Source organism: Lepisosteus platostomus, chromosome 5 (assembly GCF_059453375.1).
Source record: "Lepisosteus platostomus isolate fLepPlt1 chromosome 5, fLepPlt1.hap1, whole genome shotgun sequence".
Lineage (NCBI taxonomy): Eukaryota > Metazoa > Chordata > Actinopteri > Semionotiformes > Lepisosteidae > Lepisosteus > Lepisosteus platostomus.
Genome location: NC_142615.1, coordinates 38,082,772 through 38,095,984, shown reverse-complemented (window position 1 = coordinate 38,095,984; position 13,213 = coordinate 38,082,772). Strand labels below are relative to the sequence as shown.

Below are 13,213 nucleotides of genomic sequence, written 5' to 3'. Positions count from 1 at the left end.
TCTTCAACAACACGAGTGAAAGGCTAATTCCCAGCCTTTGCAATCCTTTGCAAAGAAGGACCGCATGTGCTCAGTGTTAAATGCACTGTTCATTATTATTATTAATAATAATAATCTATACATTATATAGTGCCTTTAAAGGTGGCTTTTCAAAGTGCTTTACAGAATGAAACCAATAAAGTTAAAAAATACACAAGATAAGCAGGATGAGAATACACAGTTAGAGGAGACAATAGATGGTGGTATTAAATACAGTAGGAACAGAGGGGTAAAGAATAGTTCATTAAAGGCTCTTCTAAAGAAGAGGGTTTTGAGTCTGGATTTGAAGGAGTTTAGAGAAGGTGACTCTCTGATATCCTTGGGAATAAAGATCCAGAGCTTTGGTACAAAACAGGAGAAGGCCCTGTCACCCATAGAGTGTAGATGGACTGGGGGACAGATAGGAGACCAGAATTAGAAGAGCGAAGGTTGTGAGGTGGGGAGTAGGGCGATAACCCAGACAGGTACTGTGGTGTCAAGCCATGGAGAGCCTTATAGGTGAGCATGAGGATTTTGAAGTTGACAGGAAGCCAGTGCAAGGAGTCCAGGACAGGAGTAATGTGATCACAGTCCAATGCTAATTTCTTTCTTGTGGCTGCTGGTTCATTTTCAACTGTGGACTCTTAAGAAGTCCTTTATTTGACTTGATCAACACTAATCCCTAGAGGATTTTGAAAGGTTGAATCAAAATGATACATGACTCTGGTGGGACTCGAACCCACAACCTTTGAATGACTTCATTCTATCAAAGCCTAGAAGTCCAATGCGCTCTCCATTGCGCCACAGAGCCAACCAATACATCGCTCTATAAAACAGCTACAGAAAGCTGTAACTCATGCTTCTCCCGTTGTCTTTAAATTAAGCTCCATAAATATTGACAATGAGTGGCCTGTTGTCTACGAATAGATACCGCTGGGATTCACACCCAGGGTCTCCTGGTTTTTAGTGAGGCGTCTTAACCAGCTAAGCCATGGTGCCAAACCTGCTAAATGTTATCCACAACTTCAAACACCTGTGAGAAACGGGCAACTGCAGTGTTACGCCTGCTGGCTCAACAGATAATCCTTTTCGAAGTTTAAGGAGAGGATTTCTTTGTCAATTCAATTAAACATTTTAGAAATGCTGAAAGATTGATGTGTTTCACGCGCAGAAATATTTTATCGTTACGTACTTTTTCTGTGCAGTAAGTTCTCCTTCAACTCCGCCCAACAACAGAGGTTGTTTTTAATACAGGAGTAAAGGCACACTGCACATCAGCAAAACATCCCGTACAGGTTTAGGGAGAGCGACATCAGTGATTGGAAGGTTGGAAGTTTCGGGTCACTTTTTTATTATAGATTCAAGCAGCCCTGAATACCTTTTCAAGAAACATTTCAGAATCCCAGTCAAGTCCAGTATGATTGCTACACAGGTCTACAGTATACAATCAGAATACTGTTTGTGCATTATATAAAACACACCGCCCAAAGCATTTCTAAAACAGGAATTACATGTTTCTGAATGGCCCTCCTTTATAAATAAAATAAAAGGTCTGAAGCCTGCTCCAAAGAAGCACTTTATTCAGAGCTGACAAAGATGTGATAGGAAACATCTCGGAAAACGAAGATGCAGTCATTTCCACGCGTCGCACAACAAGAGCTGAACCCACCCGACGTTCTCAAGAGAGTAAGGTGTGAGGAGTGTGGCTGGGTGGTCTAAGTGCTGGGTTTGTGCTCCATTTTCTTCGCTGGGTTAGGTTTGAATCTTGCCACTGCTAAGTGTTGGTGGGTTAAGACCTTCCTTCTATTGCGACGTCAATGGGTAAAAGCTTTGCTTGGCAGTCTGTCGAGAGACTGAACTAGGTGTTTCAAGATAGTCTTTGTCAGCTTAACATCAAGGCATAAAAAAGCCTCATTTTGTGTTCCCAACAGCAATGCTCTTTGGTCCCTTCAGCATTATGCAGGGAACAACATCTGCCGTGATCACTTTTGAGTCAGTGTGAATCGTAGTGTGCCGCAATTGTTTTTAAAATTGGTTCTGTAGTGTAAGAAAAACCGGCCGTTCAGGGACGCCAAATATGTAACTGTAGTGGCTCTCTGAAGGCACCAGTTCTGTAGGGTTTGGGCATTTACTGAGACAATTATTTATTGTAGCAGTAAATCACAAAGTTGATTCTTTTGATGGCTTTAGAGTCCAACCATGTGACATAACTCAAACAACGCACACACACAGGTGCTAATACACGAGGATACATTTATTAATACATAGAATATGCATGTAAACCTAACAGATCTTATCGAGAGGGTTATCAGAATACAAAAGATATATATTCAATCAGTTACAAAGTGTTACACATACAGATGCAGCCATTCAAAATGCGCGGTAAAAACCCGCGGTACGGTAACCTACCCACAAGCCACCGCGGGGCACCGGAGCATACCGCAGGGCAAGTGATTGGCTGGCCAAAATGACCGACAGGGGCACTCGTGGTGCATTGGTTGGTAGTGCAAAGATTGAATCATTTAATGTCTTTACTGTGCACATTTTAATCCGCTTAGTTTTGAATATTTATATGGATTTTACCACTAAAGGGAAATTTTAGTAGCTGAGCATAAAAAGAAGAGGAGCATAACGCATCTGAAGGTCATAAACGATATTAATTTAAAACATTACTGTATGTATGTAAACTGTACTGTGTATGGCTGGTCTTGGTAGTTTAAAGAAAAAATACACACCAGTCTTCCATTTCTCCCTAAACATTTTAAGCATGAAAGTTTTATGAAACGGTACCCAAATATGCGATTGCTGTATAGAATGAATTTTAATTAAAAAAAAATATTTAACACGAACATTAAGCTGTTTACATCTTCCGCCTGAGAACAGTCACCCGTTGCTACCCAACGCAGAATGGTGATTGGCTGACACCATCTGACACCCCTCTGATTGGAGAAAAAAGACGTGCTGGCGTGCTATACCAGGAAGAGGATTCTTTCCATTCAAAACGTGTATTTTAAAAGTTTAAGAAGTAAAAACCTTACAGCGTACACAGATTTCTAAACTGATCAGGATCGTTATCTTTGTCTTATGCATAATAATGTTCACCGCTCTGTCCAGCAAATTAATAATAAACTTTATTTTATATAGCGTTTTAAACGAATAAGTAATTAGATTGCTCATAAACCTAATCACTTGCTTTTTCTTTTTATTTAGGCTCAGATTACAACTATAGATCGAATTATTAATAACCATAATAACAACCAACCAACAAAAACAACCATATAAACATAATGGTGGTGCTGGACCTTCCAGTTTTATTTATTTATTTTTTAATCGCGTAACATAAACATATTACCGTATGCAAACTGTACTGTATACAATATGTACATGTATATTTAATGTCTTAACTGTGCCCGTTTAAGTATTGAATATTCATATCTAATTTTACCACTGAAGGGAAATCTTAACATAAACATACAGTATATGGCTGGTCTCGGTACTTTAAAGAAAAAAATACACACCGGTATTCCATTTCTCCCTAAACATTGTAAGCTTCGAAGTCTTTAACTAACGTGATACCGGAGTCAACAAGCATACTTTTAGAATTTGATTAAAAGGGAATATAATATGGAATCGCGTATCTCAAGAAATTAATAACGATATAATTATATTCATGTTGCAAAAGAACTGCAACGGACATAAAAACTCCCTTGCATGGTTTCATTACGACCAGAATCGGTCTTGAGATATTTTTAACTTGATTTACAGTATTTGAGAGGTATGTCTTAACACCGATACTACAGTGCTTAAGTACTGCTCACGTATATGTTTCTAGGTTTATATTATGCATTTCATACGGTCAAATTACTTTTGAGCAATAAGAAGCGAGAAACGGTATGCGTTTTACTTTCGTTTTGTGCTGGGACCCGTGGATTGATTAGAGATATCAAGTACATACAAGTCATTTTTTAAATGTTGTAGTTCGTCTTGAAAAAATGTTACGAGTACATCATCTATCAACAATTACACAGGTTCTGTTTCCATATTGCGGATTTTGGTTACGTAATATTATTTTCTAGATTTCACGTTGTGAATATGATGGGATGTCTGATGGGATGTTTCTAAAAATCCATCCTCTGTAAAACATCTTCTCCAGTTGTCCTGCATATGTATTCGCTAATGAAGCTGTGTGTTCTGAGCCTAGATCTCTACATTTCTGTATGAACCAGCTTAGAGGGCTAAAGACAGCTTGTGTTTAAATTGAGTGTAAGGCAATTTATGCTTCTAAAGTCATGGTCAGCATTTATCTTTGTACTGTGTTGTAAACTTGTTCTGTGCCAAGTCACATTATTTTATAGCGTTTTTAAAGCGTTATCAAATACGGTGTTACTGTAGTTTACTGAGTCCCATGTCACATGGTCTGTGATTGAAACCTGTAAAACCGGTTTAATTCGTCACAGCCAGCACTCTTCAGGTGTGAGAGTCTTCTGCTCAGAATGAAACGCTAAAATGTTTGTGTATATTCTAATGGTAGTGGGGGCGGGGTGTGTGGGAATAAGTTTGGTTGAAACATTTTCTCTGAAAGCATTTTCTTCTTGTAACCGATCTTGTTACAGCATGTTACAGTTTACTATTATTAACCATATTAATTTTAAGTGCTTAATGTAAAATCTTGTAAAAATATATTTTCATTGTTCAAATATACATTAAGTCTGACTATCATATAATAAGTTAAATACAAAACTAAAGAAAAAATAGGGTTAAATATAATTCAAAATATTTTGCTAACAATGTTAACTGTTTATGAATAATAAAATGTATTAACTAAGGAGTAGGATGGCACAGTTGTTAGTATGTTTTTTGTTTTTTTTAACCCAATCTCCGGGAAACCATTAGTACGATGGTGAATCGGAGATTCTCAACCCTTGCTGCGTACGACTGGAAAAGAATTCGTGATCGGATCAACGAAATGCTTCGTAGGAGGAGGCAGTCTTTTCCTCTTGTCTAACAGTCTGTCCACAAACAAAACATTCCTGTTAGACAAGAGGAATTGAAAAAAAAACAATGTTGTCAATGAAAACCGGTGTGTGTGTCTCTCCCTGCTGGATGTCCCTCTCACAAACTGCTGAATGAATAAAATAATTTTATTGAAAACGAGTTTGCGATTGTCTGGTCTTTAAATTCTGTAGATACGCGATTCCATATTATATTCCCTTTTAATCAAATTCTAAAAGTATGCTTGTTGACTCCGGTATCGCGTTAGTTAAAGACTTCGATGCTTAAAATGTTTAGGGAGAAATGGAATACTGGTGTGTATGTTTTCTTTAAAGTACCGAGACCAGCCATATACTGTATGTTTAAGTTCCAAAATTAATATCGTTTATGGGCTTCACACGCGTTGCAGTATGCTCAGGCACTAAGTAAAAGGAGATGCTTCGTATTGCTTGACTAATTTTAAAAACTAAGTTATAAATATAAAAATTGCAGGCGCTGCTCTGGTGCGTCGGCTCCTACACAGTGCCTGTCTGCCGTAAGCGTTACAATATACATACAGTACCCAACACTGCTTGTACCCATCTGTCATGTAAATAAAACACCTTGAATTGAATTGAATTGAGGGGAGAAGGGGGGGATACTAAAGCCAATACTGGCTCAATGGGCTTTGACGTGCTAATGCGTTAACGGTCCGGGTGTGGCAGGCTTCCAATGTCAACTCGACTCGATTAGAAGACAATGAACGTATTTTAGCCCTAAATGAATTAATAGCAAACATGGTTTACATAAAATACATTTTTCCAAGAAAGTTTATAATAATACGATCTATAGTTGAAATCTGAGCCTACTTTAAAAATAAAGGAAAAGCATTTTCAAAGAGCAATCACGCTGTGTTTATGAAGAAAAAGTGATTAGGTTTATGAGCAATCTAATTACCTATTCGCTTAAAATGCTATATAAAATAAAGTTTATTTAGAGATGAATGATCAGTGTCGCAGTTTAAATAATGTGAGTCAGGAAACTAACACAGCGCCACCGGATTTAATAACGCAATAAAAACGCTATAAAATAATGTGACACAGTACAGCACAGTACAACAATACTGACCATGACTTTAGAAGCATAAATTACCTTACACTCAATTTAAACACAAGCTGTCTTTCTGTATGAACCTCTAAGCTGGTTCATACAGAAAATGTAGAAATGCATTAGCCTGATCATGATTAAAAAACACATAATTAAACACGCGTTTGCGATTTAAATCAGAACACGATTTAAATCAATATAAATGTTTATATTGTAACGCATACTGTCCCGCCTCCATTTCTCTATAACAATTTACTGTTGCACACACACACACAATAGAAGCAGGAACCACTGTCAGAAGGGAAGATATATTCAAAATATCGCAAATATCGATCATGTTGCGATATTTTGAAATATAAAAGTCAATTGATTGTCCATAATATCGCTTACCTATTTTTTCGAAGAAATGTTTGTTAAAATAAAAGTCCAGCACCAGCTGGATTCGAACACACAACCTACCAGTTGGAAGTCACGCACCTAGACCAGTAGGCTACAAGACAGCTCGCATGTTCAGGTAGGCGAAACAGCCTTACACAGTCCTGCCGCAGTACACGGATATAATCATACCGTTATTAAATTCTTTAGATACGCGATTCCATATTATATTCCCTTTTAATCAAATTCTAAAAGTATGCTTGTTGACTCCGGTATCACGTTAGTTAAAGACTTCGAAGCTTACAATGTTTAGGGAGAAATGGAATACCGGTGTGTATTTTTCCTTGTGATATTTTAAGCTCTAGTTGAATGATAGGTGTCGCATTTTAAATCATTTTCGTAGCTAGAAATTATGAAACGCCCTGTTAAAAGCAAGGAAGTTTTTATGCCCCGCTGAAGTAAAACAAAATGCCTGACAAAGTATGGCTTGGACAGATTCCAAGTGCTTGTACAAATGTGCTAAAGAAATTATACTTTGAGTATACAGCTTGTCCAAAGTCATCCATTATTAATACTATTAGTAATATCTTCAGTAAAGGCTTTGATGCATAAATATTTCTGATAAAGGTAGGTTGTGTACTTCTGTCCAACTGAGCAATCTTGCTTTCATAATATATACCAACATTTTAATGACTGATGATTAACATGCTGTAATACACAGTTCAAAATTAAAGGCTCAAATGCTGTACATGAGAGGTTAAGCTCCCCCTGGCGGTTTTACAAGGCGACGCCGGATAGTTAGTCACGTGACACACGTGAAATGCGTGATACCGCGTGATACTGTGACACGCCCACCGGGGTATGCCGCGAAATACCTCACCCATTTTGAATGGCTGCATCTGTATCAAGAGGACATACGTTCAGTATATCATTCATAAAGACCGTTTCGTAAAGTGAACTTGGTTACAACTTCTACATTAGATACTCAAAACAAGTACATAACTCTTAGGAATTAAATTGATATCAACTGGTTTGGATAACAATTGAATTCTCGAGCTGTAATGCAGTGAAGTTGAATACTCATCCAATTTCTGGGGATTCAAATCTCCTGCGGGCACAAACAAACAGTTGCAGGCTGTTGCTGTCCAATCCGCGCTCTCTGGCTCGGTGCCAGGCTGTGCTGTGTGGCATGTGACGGTGCACTGCTGATGCTCACTGTTGGCTTTAACTAGCAAAGTTTGTGCACAGGAGAAAAGATGACTGTGGGTCCCAGAAAGTCAGGAAGAGGACCGGTTCGTTCCTGATGAAGAGCTAGTTCTGAATAGTGATTCAGCTCTCCACAGTTCCGACCTGTTCACGAGGCCTGCTGCTGGTTACTCACTGGCAACCTCCACTCTAGACTCTTAGAACAAAGGAAAGTTCTGGCACTCGGACACACTGGCCGTTCCGTGGTTGTCCGAGCTGAGTCTCAGGATGGTCAGGAGGCACGCTGCGAGAATGTTCTGCCCTTGGGAGCCTTCTGCTCCTGGGCCGTCCTGCCCTGGAATTCTCCTTTGAATTGTCCACTGAATCTCACTGAATCTTCCCTTCTGAATCTCTCAGGCTCTCTGTGTTGCCTGTTTTTACCTGGAGGAACTTCAGCTCGTTGATTGGCTGAAAGTTCCATGGGCATCAGAGTCCCACGTGGGTTACTCGGCCCTACCAGCCCCTGATTGGTTGATCAAGGTGAGATATGAGTCACTTACTCCTGACACTTAGGAATGCAGTCCAGATGTCCAACTGGCACTCCCTAGACAGATAGGCACCAATGGATGACCATTGATCATGATAGCCAGGCTTAGCTAAGTGCATCCCCCTTTGGGAGCTGTCCTTATCAGGAACCTTAAATCAGCCTGCATGAATAGTTTCTCTGTGGCTGCACCACAGAGATGAACAGAGAAATGGGGCCTCATTTGGGAAGGCTCAGAACACTTAATTCTTTCTTATTAATAAGCCTCGCCGCTACAGTAGGCATGGTGCATTTGTCTGTGAAACTTGAATGCTGTGCTTTTTCACGCAGAATCATCGGCAGGAGCAAAGCTTATTCAATCTTTGCGCACAGCGCTCCATCAGAAATACTTTGTCCAAGTTTTGAAGAGATTGTGGGATTCTCTGTACACGTTCACATCGCGTACCTCAGACAACACCACCATTCGATGGGAAATTGATTCTACTTCTTGCAGTTGTTCCTGTGGTTGTGATAGTTACAAAGTTGCACTTTCCTCCACCTTCTGCTATAGTATTCATTGGGTGAGCTTCATCAATTGGCTCAGAAAGGTCAACTGTGCTTCGGAAAAAATCAGCAGCAGTGTCTTTATTTTGTCGGTGAGTATGGCTGTCTTTTAAAGCACATGAAAAACACGAGTTTGTGGATTTATCCAAATAGCAACGAATTCAGTTGTGCAGAGCCTTACTGCTTTCAGAGGGTCTTTTACCGACGCTGCTGTAGTAGAGAAGTGACATAATCACAAACGCAACCATTTGTGCTGGCTGTTTAACTAAGTATTAAGCTTTTTTAACTATCACATGATTTTAACTAATTTAACATCATCTCCAGAAGAGCACCTCGCACTGCTCACTGAGCTGATGTATGTGCCCATTTCTCAAAAAAATAAATATCATCTGAACTGATTTTTTTCTACTTTAAATGCTTTCCTACTCTTTTAATATTTCAGTTAAATCTTTTATTTTGAAGTACTTTCCATTGATATTAATCCTAGTCCCGATGAATGATTCTGGGACATGGTGCGTCTTGAATAATGTTCTTATAGGTTTCAGTTTGGAAAAGTGCGCTCTCCAGAAGCTACCGAAACCTCTAATGGTCACACAAAGCTTAATGCAATAGCAACGTTTGGGGTTGAAAAAGAATATAACTTGCTATGAATACGAACACTGTTCCAGGAGGCGTGTAAGGACTATTTTGGCTCAGATCACCAATTTACCTTACATTTCTGATCCATTAATATCGCTATTGAATGCTAAAGGTAGGTCCTGGCAATACTTCTTGAGATCTTCTTTAGAAAAATTTTAAAAAATATATTTCCAGTACTAAACAAAAAGTAAAAAATACTGAATACGTGCAACTGATAAAATCTCTCTTCCAGGGACGTTGTAGCTACATGCAAATTACAATGGAAAACTTTATCAGCTTTAAAAGTTTCTTTTGCATTTATAAGACGATCAGCATGACACTCAAAACATACCTGTATTCAGTAAGCGGTGAGTCTGCTGGCTGAGCAAGTTGCCTCCTCTACACACAATAGCAGCCCTGACGCTAAGATAAATGAAAAGAAATTGCTTTTATTGGGCACTTTTCATATCCGATGAGCTTGACATCTCCCAAGGGCGATGGAGTTTTTTTGCGACACTGCTTTTCCCTTTTTTCTTCTTTCTGTACTCTGATGGAAAAAAAAAGAGAAATCATGTAAGGGAAAAATGTATTTTTTTCATGGAGAAAACGTGCACCAGGAATGTTTTGTTTTGAAGAAGTGATTTAACATGATACATGACCTAATTTACTAGAGTAAATGCTCACACTGCAAGGTCTGCTTTACTACAAGAGAGAAGTAGAGTGAAAGATGTCATAATTGCACTGCGTTGTTGAAGAAAACATCTTTTTCTTTGAATTCTAAATCAATCAGAATTTCAAAGTGACACACAAACCCTTTGTCTGTATTAAAGAGATGATATTTTAAAACTGATAAAAATGTAGAAAACACGTTTCTCACTTAGAAATTTAGGATGGGATTATTACTATTACTAGTAATTACTAGTTGCAGTGCTGAACTCACCATGGTGCAATTCAGTTACATGATTGGCCAGTGGTTTCATGGATAACGCGTCTGATTTTGCATCATGAGATTGGAGGTTCGACTTCTACCGGGTTCGTGTGTTTTTAAATCAGGCTACTCAGAAATAGATGTCCATTATGTGAATGAACTGCACCTGAAAGCAAACGTTGGTCGGGTTTCCTTCTTTCCAGCATGAAATAGCAAATCGTTACAAAAAGCACCAGCTAATGTCCAATAGCATTAGTCATTTTAATTAACATGAATATACTGTAAGGTCTTGGTACATGGGATTGGATTTCATCCACAATTTAAAAAAGGGCAAATTATATTTATAGGCTTCAGACACATTTTAATACAAAAGTGACCTAAAACTCTGTAACTTTCAGGTTAGTTTGAACCTGTAATGAAAAAGGGGCCTGAAACTTCCATTCTGTGATGTAACTGTCTCTAAAGTCGGACGTGATGTTTCACGGATGTGCAGTGTGCCTTTTCTCTTGTCATGTTCAAAATGACTTGCTGTGTAATTTCCTGAATGCGTGTCCTGTACTGCTCTGTTATTTCATTTAGATTATCTATGTGGTGTACAGATAAAACCAAACGGCATGGTCTAATTCCTGGGTTCGGCACCAGCTGAACCTGAACATACATCATCCGATCTCAACATGATTTGAACACACAACCTTTTGATGTGGTATCAGATGCAATACCATCACACCACTCCCCATAAGTGCTTTTAATTCCCCCAAGGAGAAAAATATTTTTTTTCATTCTCTCCTGTGAGAAGCACCGCTCTTCCAACGAGGGTCTCTTCTTCCCAGACCACAGATTATTTTTCCTGTCTGGCTCTCACACAGAGGGCAGACACACTGTCTCCACTAATGTGTTTACTACATCTATAGATCTGACCCCCTTACAGCCCTGATATTCCTGGACAGGATCCCATATTGAGCAGTATTTCTCGCGTTCTGAACTTACAGTGTGTACACAATGTACTTTATACACAAAGTAAGTGTTTTCGTAACTCTTGGACGTTTTGTCAAAATGTTACTGGCATGCCAAAATCGCCCCCTCAACTGAACAGTCCCACCCCCCTCAGTTTTGGATAAATTGTCAATGGTCAGATAACTACACTAACCCCGAATTCACAGTTACTACATCAGACTGTTTAATGTGCAGGAGGGCTATCTGTCCAGGAACAGCACGTTACATAGTGTCTATGTTTTGGGGTGTCAACATTATTATGACCTTATTTGCTCAGGTGGACCAATGCCTTGCAGTAGTTTATCCTTATACTTACAATCGTTATATAACTAGGACTGTAGTTATAGAAGTTTCTACTTTCTGTTGGTTTTACAATGATTTCTTACTGATTCAGAACCTCGTTACCGTTGATGTTGTTGCAAAAATGAACACATATGGTTGATGCTCCAGGCAAAAATAATCACGTGAGTTCTGATGAACGTGGAACTGTTCTTCATCACTAAATACCAGATTGCTTGTCGTTATCTTCTAACATGAAATACTAATCAGTGGCATGCTTGCGAGAATTCACTTGGATGGTTGCAATGGCTCCATTTAAACCGAAATATCACTACCCCCCTCAGGATTTCAGACCTCCCCCCCCCCCTACAGATCATTCCCCTGGCGCCAGTCCTGGGTATAATGATGAACATAGCTGCCTTGCAAGCAGTGAATCTGGGTGTGATTCCCACCTGACCCATCAACAAACCTTTTCCAATGAATCTTTGATCAATTTAAAAAAGTCTTGAAGCTGGTAGGCTAGGGAAGAAGCACTGTTTGAGTGCACTGAGGAAAATGTGCTACTGTGCTGTGCTGCTCCAGTAGCGCAATTGGTCAGGTTGTGGTGCTTTTATAGTGGAGTTATACCGAGGTTGTGAGCTCAATCATCACGTGGAGTATGTTCCGTTTTCAGCTGCAGAAACGTGCTGTTGAATTTATGTCGGTTCTTGTGTTACTTTTTCCTCTCGATGGAGCTGTATTAATGCAGGCACACCTGCTTCCATGTCAAGTTATTTTATCGTTGCTTACAAACCAACACACTGCAGACACCTCTGATATTGTCACTGCTTGTGGGCCACGTGTTCCTGCTGTCAGCCTACCATGATCATACACCTATAGAAATATTACTGCTGTAGTACAGGAGCGAAGAAACAAAACGAAAGCACACCAAGTTTAAAAAGGTCAAAATGTGTCAAAGCCCTTCCTCGAGGAGAATGGGGTTCAAACCTACTTGTGCAGAGTATCATGTATTAAGAGGAGATTGCCTTAACCACTAGGCCACCTCCATACACACTTCAGCCCCCTCCGGACATGAGTTGCCTCTTTCCCCATACTCAAGGGTAATTTTACTCTTCCACCTACAATTTCAACATTTACCTTGTGAGATGTCAAACCACAGAGCCTGTGCTGCGCTTCAGTGTTAGCTGTAGTGGACACCCCATTGAACATAAAAAGCATATTGAACTCCTTGGACATAAGCCATTTCTCGTCACTTGCTCAGCGAGCAGGCTCAGCGCACACTGAATGCAGGTGTCTCAGAGCAATTGAGATGTGTCCAAGTGGCTGTAAAAGGGATATTTTGCCAGTGCTGTGGCTTAGTTCTCCGACGGCAGGCATAGCGGCGCGCCGGTTGGAGTATTCTCGGTCGCATTTAATGGCAACGTCATGGCAACGTCAGCTCAAACCACCAAATGGAGACAGGCGTGCTGACAAGCTGACACTGCTGATGCAGAATTAACACTAGGATGTGAGAATGCTGTGGCTTAGTTGGTTAGAGTGCCTGCCTAGTAAACAGGAGATCCTGGGGTTGAGTCTCAGTGGTGCCTGTCTTGCCACACAGTTTATCATTATGGAAAGCAACATCCTTCTACATTAAATTTAATGGAAGTGTT

General features: G+C 39.6%; 1 protein-coding gene and 1 non-coding gene across 2 annotated transcripts in view; one reads left to right on the top strand and one right to left on the bottom strand.

Annotated features, from left to right (window-relative positions):
• Positions 1 to 13,213, top strand: part of LOC148666183 (antigen WC1.1-like) — a 648,305-nt gene that overhangs the window by 390,388 nt on the left and 244,704 nt on the right. The gene's annotated exons all lie outside the window — the stretch shown is intronic.
• On the bottom strand, positions 737 to 829 carry trnar-ucu (transfer RNA arginine (anticodon UCU)). The gene is made up of 2 exons: positions 793 to 829; positions 737 to 772 (listed from the first exon to the last, which is right to left on the bottom strand). It is a non-coding gene; the product is annotated as a tRNA-Arg (tRNA).